The sequence below is a fragment of the Sylvia atricapilla genome, chromosome 6 (genome assembly GCF_009819655.1).
Source record: "Sylvia atricapilla isolate bSylAtr1 chromosome 6, bSylAtr1.pri, whole genome shotgun sequence".
Taxonomy (NCBI): domain Eukaryota; kingdom Metazoa; phylum Chordata; class Aves; order Passeriformes; family Sylviidae; genus Sylvia; species Sylvia atricapilla.
Window position 1 is genome coordinate 16,232,813 of NC_089145.1, and position 12,970 is coordinate 16,245,782.

Below are 12,970 nucleotides of genomic sequence, written 5' to 3' on the forward strand. Positions count from 1 at the left end.
AACACCATATCCTGGCAGCTTGGGACAATGGGACAGGTTGCTATGTGTGATTTTGCTCTGTGTATGGTGTTATTACTCTAATTCATGGGAACTGATGGAGTTGCCCACGCTGGGTGCTACATCTTTGCAAATTCTTTGCAAGAATTTCACTCAATTTCACTCTTAGGTCATCAAGCATGAGAATATGAATCAGGTTTTGTTTTTTCTGTATCCATTCAGCCAATTTTTGAACAGCATTGCAGCTCCTGAATTGTTTAATATTTGTATGTGTACAGAGCAGATGTTTGTTGACTTCATGGAAATGCAAGGCTGTTTGTGAAGAGTTACACAAGTAGAACAAATGCCAAGCTGCTGAGCTGTTTCTCACTGCCAGTCTGTTTCTCTTAAGCAACAATCTGCTAATAGAAGTTGTTGTACAAAAGCACATGTCTACAGTACAGGAGGAAAATCTGGCTTCCTTTGTTGGTTGCATGGTGAGAGAGCACAGGCTTTCAAGTTTTGCTGGAAACTGATTGTCTGGAATTAGAAACGAGGCAGTAAGTGAAGCCCCGGAGAGGATCAACTGCAGCTTTCACTTTTAGTAGAGATGTAACATGTTGAAGTTGGGAAATGTCTGCAAGTTCTGACTTGCATAAGCCTTGCTTCTCATCCATCAAGCACCTCAATAATCTTGAGTATATGGAGTGTGCTTATGGGGAGGGTGAGGGTGGGTCATGTTTTTCAGCAAGTTCAGGTATGGTTGGTTATCCTTTTTGAGTTCTATACATTAAAGTGGCGTTTTTGAAGTGAGACAAAGGACAGTAGTGAAGGAGTCAGGGGGCACGGCTTACTTTGGGTTCTCTCACTGCTGCTCTCTGAATATGTTCCTTGCAAGGGGTGGGAGAAGGCATTTTCCCTTTCTGAGTATAAGAAAGCAAGAATAAGGAAGGCAGTGGAGACAGTGGGGAATAAAGTGGAACTGAGTGGCTTTCCACGCTAATGGTCACATTAGCAGATGATAAGGCACAACTCATTCAAGCTTTAGGCTGTATCATGTTCTCCACTCCTTCTACATAGTCCCATGGGTCAGATAATTCGGCTCAAATCAATAACTGCTCTTTGCTCAAGGGTATTCAAGGATTACAGTGGAAGCAGCACAACGATAATTTTATGTAGAAGGCTAAAACATTTTTGTCGTGTGTTCTCCACTTGTTTCTTACAACCTAATTTTGAATGACCATGCTGTGGCTTCCATCCCTATAGCTGTGGGTGAGAAAGGGGAAAAAAAAGAAAGGAATACAAGAAAAACAACCCAATTTTTTTTTTCTCCTTGAGGTTTTTAATCAAAGGTAGCATGGTCTATATGGGATGAAATTATTCTAATTGTTACTAAGCTGATTAAATATTTATAAAACAAGAGTTATACTTATAGCTCTTCTCTCTGGTTAATGTAAATAAATTGATGATTTAATAGCTTTTACTTTCCTTGATGAAATAATGAGAAGTAGCATTCTTTCTGTTGACTTGGGATGCAAATATTCTCTAAACTTCTAAACATGAAAAACTTAAGACTTACAGCAGGTTATTTAATCTTTTGGGGAATGGAGATCCAGATGAAATTTTGTGTGCTTGTTCATTCCTGTTAAGACTTTAGGAGAGCTCCAGATCTTTTGAGCAGTTATGCTCTCACTGTTTTGAGTAGGCACTTCGATACCTTATAAATTCAAAAGGTGGAAAAGACCTGCAGTATTTAAAGACTGCAAAGAAGTTTCTAATAATGAGGCATAAGGAGTTTTTTTTTTTCAAATTACTCAGAAGGTCAAGAGGTGAATATAATATCTAACTAATAAAGTGTAAAGAAAGGAGAAAAAGGAGGTTTCAGATTTTCAAAGGATATGTGGCTTAACAATGGATGTGATCAGCCATTGAAACAAATTACTGCAAAAATAACTGATTTTTCTTCCTTGTCAGATACACAAGTTGAAGCCAGATGCCTTTCTGGGTGGTGTGCTTTAGGCTAATGAAGACGTGGGTTCACTACAGGGATAACTAGATGGAAGGCAGACAAGAACTGAAGGCTGGTTCTGACCCCAGAACCACTCTGGTTGCTGTGGTGTGATGGCATAAAGTGTACCTGAGCATCCCCGGGTCTGGGAGCTCATTCTGTGGCCTGGACCTAATTGCCCTTGGAAAGAACCCCTGGACGTGGGGCAGCCGCCTTGCCTTGGCTGCCATCTTCTGTGGGCTCCTGAGCAGTAGGTAGGTGGCTGCATCATCCCCTGCACGTGCAGTACCTTTGGTTTGTGCAATCCCAGTAAATCAGGCTTTTCAGGGAAGCACTAGCAAGGTTCTGTGGTGTACGAGCCTGGCATGCCACTGGAGGAAACGTGTGAATCACTGGGTGGAAAAGTTGGGCGTTACCCGTGTAAGTCTTGTCACTGCTCCAAATGTCTCCTGGCGTTGTTGGTTGGGGTATGAAGAAGGTTTTTGAGAGTACACCTGCACTGGAACAAAGTCAAGTGTACTTATTGGCAAAATGTGTTTATTTTACCAGTATAGCTTGTTTTACTTGGACAGCTCAGAGGCATGGGTGAGAGGTGACTTTAAAATGTGTGTGCAGAGCACAGGTTTCCTCAGAAGTGCTGTGTCTGCAGTAGCAGCTCTTTGCTAATTTCTTATATTTGTGTAGGCAAAATACCTTCTTCGATCAAAAAAGCATCCATTTTCTTTGTGAAGTAATTAGAATATGTAAGCTGTAAAAAACATAGTAGGGGCCACAACTTTTGATTTTACCTACAAGCTTAAAACAGATCAACTCAACCCCAAGAAGGGGCATGGAATGCTGATTATACCTGACAGATCTTGTCTCTATATGAATTTTAAGCTAAGTCTAGCACGTTTTAAAACTTGTCTTTAAAACTACTGTCTCCCAACAAGCTATTATTGGTGAAGACAAAGCAGTAGCGATGTGAGGTGAAAGATGAGAGGAGTTGTACATTACCTGCTTGTTACTAACAGCTGAATCCATGCTGCATCATTCCTTCCCCAACTGGCTGTTTAAAAGATAAAGTTTTATCTGAAGAGGCTTGTTTTTCAAAGGACTCTCTGAATCCTTGGACAGTGAAGCATAGTTACTCATCCTTTTTCTTTGGTGTGGGAAGCTAGACCTTTTCTGCTCTAGACCATCCCTCTTCCATCTGGCACACAAAAAGGATCTGATGGGCTGTGGAGAGGCTTGGAATTCCAGGGCAGTGGAGGTCTGTCCCTGCCTGGATTGGCAGCAGGACCTGACTTTTCAATGGTATTACTTCTGTCTGTTGCATGTTTGATATGCACCCACATTGTGATGGGTATGAGTACTGACCTCAGCTAGGTGGGGTTTTATAATTTTCTTTATGAATTTGTTCATAGGGAAAGACAAGAAACAAGATCTCTCATACAAGAATCACCATACAAGTAGTATAGCTCTGGTTAGGTTCCAAATATGCATGAACACCTTGCATATGCAAACAAAGCAAAGCCTAATTTGTAGAATAAAATATTTTACTACATTCAGAAACAGCAGCAGCAATGTTTTCAATGTTGTATCATTAAAAGCAACAAGTATATAATTTTATGATAAAAGAACTATTTTCAAAATTTACATTTAGTTGATCATTTGTTCTTTGTCTAAAAATGGAACGTGTATTGGGAAGAAAATATGGACCTTATTTTACCTTGTAGAGTTAGAATACCATACCCTTTTTGTTTTAACACTAAGCCTGTAGGAGAGCATTTGGGAGCAGAATATATTCTGTATTTTAACATCCTTCAGGCCAAGAAATGAAAAACTGAATTCTGACATATAATCAATCAGATGCTTGAATATGGATTCAGTATACCAATGTTAGCTTTTGAGCTGCTTAATTCTTAGCTGTTGTGTCTCTTCTTTTAATGTGACTTGCTCAGGTGTGGTTACCCTGGACTGGCTCTTCGTCAGAGATACACCTGTAATTAAAATTATATAAGGCTGCATCTGTTCAGAGGAATTTTGCATGGTTCGTACTTCTGGTTATCATATGGAAGACCTTGCAAAATTTTGATTATATGTTCAATAATCTGCTATGTTTTAGTTTTGCTGCTTCTGGTTAGTGTGTGCAATGCTATTAATACATCTTATTTATGCTTTTATCAGCTGTGCATGCATTCATTTTAAGAAAACATCACGAGAATATCCTTGACATGCTTCTGTTCAACACACATTTAGAAGTGAATTCTCTTACTGAAATTTAAGGATTTTTTTTTTTTTTTAAATCAGCATGCCAATACAGAAAGTTTAGGCAACTGTGGTAAAGACAAGGGGAGAATAACAGTGAACAAAGTTGAAGGAGAAAATTTAATACCTGTTTCAGAAAATTAATAAAAAGAAAGTGACTGAAATGAAAAATAGCTGTTCCTTTACCAAGGTAAAAACAATGAAAAGATGGATGGTGCTGCCCAAGTCCAGGTGTGTACGTGTTTATGTAATGTGGGAAAAATTTTCTAACAAACCAAGAATAGTGGTTAAATGTTTGCCCTCTTGGTAGTATTCTAGTCATGATGCAATTCTCAGCAAAATGCACTATAATTATGCAGGGAAGTTGCTATTTGCATAGTAGAACATGGTGTATTCTCCCCAGTTTCCAACAATTTTTAGACCAGAATGTCGAAAGGGAAAGGTTCGCTTACTCTGTGTTGGAGTGCTTTTCCTTGATGCACATAATGTTCCTTCAAATGTTCCCTGTGTAGAAGTAGCTCAAGATGCAGGGTGAATGCCTCTTCTAGTGTTCGCTTTTACCTCCCCAGTGAGAAGCCTAGAAAAATGTGAAAATATTTTAGGTATTGTGTTATTACTGAATTCAGGTAAAAAATTGATATCTTTACCTGTCTATCTGTCCCTTACCTGCCTGTGTATCCTTGCAGTAACACTGCAGCTTTCATGCCTCTTCCCAGTCATGAAGCAATTTTCATGGAGCATTTGCAAAAGATGTCTTTGCCATGCTCACAGTCATGATGTTTCTCAGTAGCTAAGTAGGAATTATGGTAGTTGGACATAATTACCCATTGATCCTGTAGTCTCAGTACATATTGATATTGACAAAGTTCTGAAAGCAAGTACTTTAGGAAAAGTGTGCAAAGCAAGAAATGCAAAATGAAGATTATAGTAATTTCTTTGGCTTTGGCCATGGAACTGGAGAAGAGATTTATTTGGCAATGTTCACACAGAATAGTCTTGGTAGACGCAGTGGTATCCTTTCCTCAGTTTCTGTCCAGTATCTTAAGTGTGACTTTTCTTTTGTCTGAGAGCAGGCAAGGGTAATTTTCTTCCTGCATTACTAAAACATGACAAATGGCAATCTTGTCTAACCAGAACAGCAAAGCTCTTCTGTCAGGCAGTCCTTTGTTTCCTAGTAAATAAACATCCATTCAAGTGTTGTAATGGACTATAGGGGAGAAGATCTAAATGTAGCCATAGAACAAATTCTAGGCAAAATGGAGATTTTAAGCAAGACAGCATCAGAAAAGCCTCCTATTCAGCAGTGTTGCTCAATGACAGATGAGTGCTTAACGGTGTTATTTTTAAACCCATATCTTTCTCCATGATTAGCTTAAACTCAGGGCTATTCCACTGTACATTCTAACTTCTTCCTTGATCAGATGAGTTGGGTTAATTTCCTTTATTTTATGGTGTTTCAGCAGTACAAACCTGTCACAGTAATAAAGATACTTGTGTCATGTAGAGTGATAACCTAGCTGAAGTTTCGAGGGCAATTCTGTTATAAATAGACCTTTTCATGACCTCTGTAGGCTTCCAAGAGTTTTATTTATTTATTTTTTTAAAAAAAAGCAGCTCTCAAATATTGAGCCTAAAATTGAAACTTGTGATGGTTTGAGATAATTCGAGTACTTCTGCTTTGTATTATCTTTGTAGAAAGAAGTGATGTTTTCCATAACTTTTCCTCTTTGGGGTGTTGTTTGTTTGTTTGTTTTTACTACTTCCATGATTTACCTCATTGGCTTAGCTTGCTTTTGAAGAAATGCTAGTTGGAAACAATGAACATGATACAACCCAACAATCCTGTGTGCACAAGCTTTTTTTATTCTACCAGCTCCCCATTAAACTAGGCCAGTGCGTTTCCAGAATATATTAGTGCAGAGCCTGAACAAACACGTATGGTAGCCTGCCACTCTTTGTCCAAATCTGCCCAGAATTTGTTGGAGAGGGTTGGTCTCAAGACCATATGATCATGTTGGGTTTTGTGAAATGCTGGGAGTTCTATACCATCAAAGTATTCAAATCAAATGGGTATGTAAATAGTTCTGAAGCCATTTTCTTCTTCAGAAAAAGAAAAAAAAAGAAAAAACCACACACACACCAAAAAAACCCAACAAAAACCAAAAACCCGGCTGTATTTGTGTAAGAAGTTTTAGGAAAACACCAAGCAGGCTACTCATACTATGCAGTCTTGTGTGGCCATAGCTACATAGGTATTTATGTCCCTCGTGCAGCAGAGTCTCTCCAGACCCAGCCAAGACTCTGCTGGGAGGGTGTTATGGGTTCTTGTGTAAGAGATTTTTACTACAGCCAAGTGTCAGGAATTGTCCTATAAGACTCCAGGGTGGTGTTTGTTTGGGTTTTTTTTGGGTTGTTGTTTTTTTTTTTTTTTCCCCCCCAGTAATTTGCAAATCTCTCATTTAACATGCTGAATAAGAATTGCTAACGTTTTCACATGGCTTGAAATACTTAGCAGTATGTGAGGTTTTGAGGATTCCTCAAAGGCAAGATCTTCACGCTCTTATTTCCACAACTGTTTTGCAAGGCAGCAGTGTAACTCGATCAGTGACAAAGCCTCGGGGCGGGTGGGTGTGTGTGAATCCCAGTGTCCATCTCCAGCACACGCCTTTGCACGCACGCTGACCAAACAGGTTCTCCTGCCGGGCTGGGCAGTGGCCCCTCCTCTGGGCTGAGCTGCCCCAGTGCAAACGCCGCTTGTACTTACGCCTTTGCTGAGCGCCTGCTGCAAAGTTCTTCACCGGGATAAGAAATTTGAACTATTTCAGGTTGTTGGGTAGGATCTTTACGACATTGTTTACATGGCTAAATCTGTGCTGGCCTCCTATTGCGCTGATCTGTGCTGGGCCTGAGCAGTATTAAGAAATCAAATTAGCTTGGATGAAACATCCCTGTGTTGAGTTGAGTGTGGAATGCAAATGTGCACTCGTCTGGGCGTGAACCAAGTTGATTTTGTCACGTCTGGATTTTGTGATCCTGCTCTTCAGAAGTAGTAGCTAAGGAGTTAGTCTATAAATGCCAGGAATTACAACAAATAGTTTCTCATTACATAATGTAAGCTCTGTGTGTTATATTTTGTAATGCATGCCTGGGGAAAAAATCTCATAGAATAAATTTCATGCTTATTTCATGAATTGTTTTTTCCATGTGCTGTCATCTAAATGTGACATTACCAGATAAAAGCATTTACTGTACTGAAATGAAGCCATTCTTAGCACCAAAAAGGAGGGAAACTTTTATTTCCTTAGTTTCTCTCCATCTGTCTGGGAAAACTCTGCAAGTTCACTCCCAGCATCTCCCCTTTTTCCTTCTGTGCCTTTCCCACCCAAGCAAAGATAGTCCTGACCAATAACAGTGCTGCCACAGATACACTCCTTTCCTGTGCTGATTACACCTTTGACTCCTTAGCCTAGAGTTTTGTGCCAATTTGCAATTAGGATTTTATTTTCCATGCCGTATTTACTCAAGTCTGTAGAAACAGTAGCTGTGTTGTAAAACTTACAGGGAGAGTTCTGTATATACGTAGCAAGTGGTTCTGAATATGTTAAACAATCTCTGGGGAGAACTTCTTAGCCAAGTTTTAGAAGTTTTACCTCTTTATATGAAGCTTCAGGTCCAGTGTATTTGGGAGAGGGGAAAAAAAAAGGAGTCTTTCATTTTAGCTTTTCTGTATCAAATGCATATTGCATTAATGCTTCCCTGGAGTGCAGCCTAGCTAAACTTTAAAATCAGGGCAAGAAAAAAAAGGAATGGCAAAATGTGAGATGAAATTGTCACTTGCATTATAGCTGGGAAAGAACTAACAGCAGCTGCAATGATAGAAATTCAGCATTTTAATCTTTACAGTGTTCTGTAAGCACCCATGCAGCCCATCAGCAGGTACTCTGCTTAATAAGGCTTCTGCCTTTGACTGGCTTGGTGAGATGCATGTGTTGAAAGACGTTTTTGGGCACTCAAAATTATAAATGCATTAGCTTCACTGGCACATCTTCAGTTACTTGTGTTTTCTTTTCACCCTTTTCCCCACCAAAAGAAAAAAGGATTTCAGCCCTGCTGAGACAGATGTTGCATGTCACTCCAGCACCAGTGTCACCTTTTACTAGGCTTTTGCTAAGCACACTTTGTCTCTGTGGAAGACTGTTTATGAGGGTGATGGATTTGAGCTCTTCACTTGCAAATATTTTCTTTCCAATTTATTATCCTGTATATAGTAGTGCCAAGTATATTGTTTTACAAACTGGAAAGAAGGAAACCCTCTGCCTCCTGAGGCTGTGCCATGGTGGTGTTTTACTCTACTGGAATGAGTTCTGTAGGAAAGGTACTGTATAGGGACTGCTTCATCCTCACTGAAACAGGGTACATAGGATGGTGTACAACTTTGCTCTTGGTACATAAAGCAGTGAACCTTTGCAGTTGAAAACAAGGGAAGCTTTGAGCAGCATGAAGTAACATTAGAACTTGCCTAGGATTCAGAATAACTTCTAATAAGAGAAATTATTTTTATATATAGTGGTACATTTTCAGGGTTTCTGCAAACTGATGTCTGAATCTGATGTTTCACTCCAACTCCATGGCAATTATTTGACTCAAAATCTACTTTCTACAAACTTGCCTGAACAGCTGCACAGCAAACAAGTGTCCTTTCAGTGTGTGTTTTCAGAGGCTTCTGTCATTTTAGGTGGCCTGACTCAGGAGGACTGGCTGAAATGCAGGTGATAAAAATGACCTCTGTTCTCTATTTCAGATTATCTCTTCATGTAGAGTCTGAGTGTGATCATCTCATCCTTTATTAATAGTGCTCAGGTATTAGTTCAGTGCTGGTAGAGTTGAGTATCTCTTGTTGAGCTCCTTTTATTGCTGCTTCCTTCAGTACAGTCATGTTCTTCATCTCATCCATACACACTTACTGAACCTGGCTTAACTTGACATTTGGGATTTTAGAACAATAGATGCACCTACACACTTGTCAGAAATATAATACCTTTGAGATCATGATTTCTCTGTTCGGTATATACAGCAGCATTCTTTCCTTTTCCTTTGCTCTGTATTTTATTTTACTAAGTAAAGTGATTTTTGATGAATTCTTGATGGTTCTCATTTTGTGCATGCTTTCCAAAAAGCCTTAATACAATTTTTTTTTAGTTCCCAATGGAGCTTTACTGATATTTTGAGCTAATTTGCTTTTCTTGCTGCAAATGATTGATGATTGCTTGTTTCTCATGTTCTGGATGAGGAGAGAATATTGTGTGCCATTTTTTTTGCTCTCTGCCTGTTGTAGAAAAAACACCCCATAGCATTGATGAAGCCAAAGATGATTGCAGGATAGACACTGACTTGTCATTATTTTCAGAGTTTTCAGTACAGCAGCAGTAGGCACCTTGTCACTTACTGATGTGCTGCTTTTAAGCTCATTCTTTTATGCACTAACTTTCTGCACCGTGTGTGGCCACTTTGATAAGGCTTGTATCACATCACTGTGTGGCCAGGAAGACCTATTGCTCCTGCTATTATCTCAAGAGTGGAGCTGAAGACATACCTTTAAAATCTCTTTCCCCCTTCACTCTGACCACTCCAAACTGCTTTTTGAGACTGAGACAACTTGTCTTCAGGCTGTCTTCTGTCCCAAATCTACGCCTGTAGTGCTGATACTGAGCAGAGCTGCTTGTGCCATCTGCTGCTGTGTGAGGATGACAAAATGGAGAGCAAATGTAATCTCAGTATAAATACAGCTTAGAGGCAAGCTGAAGGATAAAATGTTCATTGCTGACTTTCAGTGGTTCCAAACACTTGGGAGTACCCTGTAACTGGAAAGGGTACTTGGCTAGGTGGTATCAGGGCACACTGAAGTCAAACAAAAGGGCTAATGAGCTTGCAGAATTGAAATGTTCTATGTCAGGCAGGGACACACAATAAACTTAAGCTTAATTTAAAACAGGACTTTACAGTCTGATGTTACATGGCTTCACTTCTATGCATATAAATGCTAAATTGTACCTTTTTTTTTTTTTTTCTCCCTTGACGTTGTTTGTTTGTCTGGGTCGAATACAACTCGCTTTCTTTGCCAACCTCCAGTATCCATCCCTGTGGTGGCTGCTTTACATGTACTTTTTATGGAATGGTAAAAGGGGAAAATAAGTACATAATGGTTAACTGCTGCTTATAACAACATTATAAACACAAAGCATTATTCATAAAATTTATAAATATCATTCCTTGGCTTGGTAGTTGGGATCAGTGTAGAAGGCTTTCCATCAGTGTGCTGCTAGCACACGTGCTCATGTATAAGTGAGGAGAAGTGGGGCTCCCCTCTTTCTAATGCCCTGCTGTGCCTTTCCTCTGTGCCTCTGGTGATGTCACTGTTTTGCTGATGTGTCTGTAGATCCAACACAAGCTGTTTGTAGGTCCCATTCACAGGTATTTCTGTCAACGTTTAGTGACGATTTCAATACACAAAGCTGCCTGTCTGGTGGGTAAGGCACATGCTAGAAGCAGTTCACCGGTGCTGAAGAACACTTGAGCTAAGGTCGGATGCAACTGTTGTTGACATGCAGAGGATATGAAGGGAGCAAGTGAAAACGAGGCTTCTGATGAATGTAAATAGGCAGGATTTCAGATGGCTGTAGACACACCCTTAAGGAAGTGTAGATATGCATCCTTCAGAATATGCATACGTGGAGATCAGACCAGCAGCTGTGTTCAAATAAACACTCCTTGTAGATGGAGTACTCTTCTTTCTGGATGAAGCAGCCCTCAAATAAAGCGATTTGTGTCTGCACGTGTGTTCTAACTGTTGTCAAAGTTGTAAGAATCTGTACTGCACGTGTGGTTTAAATTACTTATGTTTGTGCCATATAAATAAAGTGCACATGCCTAAAGTTGTGCTACCTGTAATAACGTGATTTTTATTATTTTGAAGCATTTAAAATTTACTTAGAGATGCTGGGTTTTCCCACAACTTGCATTAAATCTGTATTACAGGTAACCTGTAGCATGTAGTTGATCCAAACAGAGGATATTGCTTGAATAGAGGAAAACTGATAGGTGGGGGAAAGGGTGCCACAGAGACATATGGTTGAGGAAGGGAAAAAAAAATGCTGGGTTGATGTGGAAGCTAGCAGAAGAGACAAATAGACCATTTATTTGCATCAAAGTAAAAAGTGACCAGGTTTACAAGTTGTGTTTCAGTCAATATTTTGGTTTTACCAGAAGAGGATCAGTTCCTAACCTGCATGAGATCACTGAACCTCCATCTCTGAAGAGCAACTGTTTTGCAGTCGGAGTCACAGAGAGGCTAACTTTCCTAATACAACTGTAATACCACAGAGCTGTATTTATTTTGGTTTTACCCCTGGATTTTTTCTTTAATTTACTTTGGATAGACAGACTTTTAATAAAACTTAAGCTGCTTTATATCACAGGCTTGTTGTTTTTAAGGTGGTTCTTTAACAAATGAAATTCTCTCTGTGCAGATTTCACTGGTGGGCAAAGCGAGGGCAGCTGCCATTTTGGCAGGTGCCCTTCCTCCACTTGCCAGGACTCGTGCTTTGTAATGCAACAAGTTGCTCTTACCTGGGAAAAAGGTTGACAGGGCATCAAATTTTTTCACGGGTTAGATTATCTCCTGTATGAAGCACCAGTATTCAGTGTGGAAAACTGAGCTGTGTTCAGCTGCAGGCTTCCTGTGTGCTATCAGTGAAGTCATTAAAACTCCATCTTAAGTGGATTGCTTGTACAGTGGGAATCAAAATACCTCCTGCTTCACAAGCGGGAGGAGGCCTAACTTGGACATGCAACTAAAAGTGCAGGGCTGACAAACACACCTACCTGGGTAGATGCTTTGGGACTGAGAAGCAGCACATTTTTCCTTCAGGTTGCATCACGGGGCTGTGGTTTCTTGGGTTTTTGCAAACAGCAGCCACATTCCTGCCTGCTTTGACCAGGTGATGCCAGGTTGGTGGCAGCAGCAATGTCACTGTTTGTGCTAGGCTGAAATCAACAGCCTGTTGGCCTTCTGTTTACAGGGGAAGATGCTGTTCAGTATGTGACCGGGAACACTTGGCTCTACCCTGAATGGGGAATTGCCCTTTCCAGTTGCAACCAGTCTTCCATGTGTACATAAAATGGCAAACCTGTTTTCTCTGAGGTGTCATGGGCCAGGCTTCAGTGTGTCAGAATAAGTAGTGTCGTCAAGACTTTCTGTTCTAGGTCACATTATCCCAACACCTGTCACATTTTTTGTTGTGATCTGGCTCTAAATGCTACATCTGCAACCTGTGGGCACAGCTGCCTGTCCAAAAGGGGTGTGGACTGGTGTTTATGTGGCATGGCTAAGGAGGGGGACATACAGAGTGCCTTTCTAAGGTGCGTTAGGAAAACATGGCCAAGTGGTTTATCCAGGCAATGGACCTTGAATTTGGGGACCCTGCTTCATCACTGATCCTCTGAGGACCATTACCCAAGTGCTTACTTTTAACTCTGGTCATAATGGCAAGTCATGTCTTGCTGTTTATAGCTTTCTTCACCCTTCCTGTGTCCGAGTGTCTCGGAGAAAGGTCTTGATGTCATTGCTGGGCTGCCATGCGCTGTGTAAGATTGTCTGTAGCTCTGGTAGCCCATGCCCTTGCCTGTCACACAGAGTACTGAGAGCAGTGCAGAGCCTTGCTCACAAAAGGCGTCATT

General features: G+C 40.4%; 1 protein-coding gene across 1 annotated transcript in view; it reads left to right on the top strand.

The window, feature by feature from the left end:
• Nucleotides 1-12,970, top strand: part of MOB2 (MOB kinase activator 2) — a 110,039-nt gene that overhangs the window by 66,575 nt on the left and 30,494 nt on the right. The window lies entirely within an intron of this gene.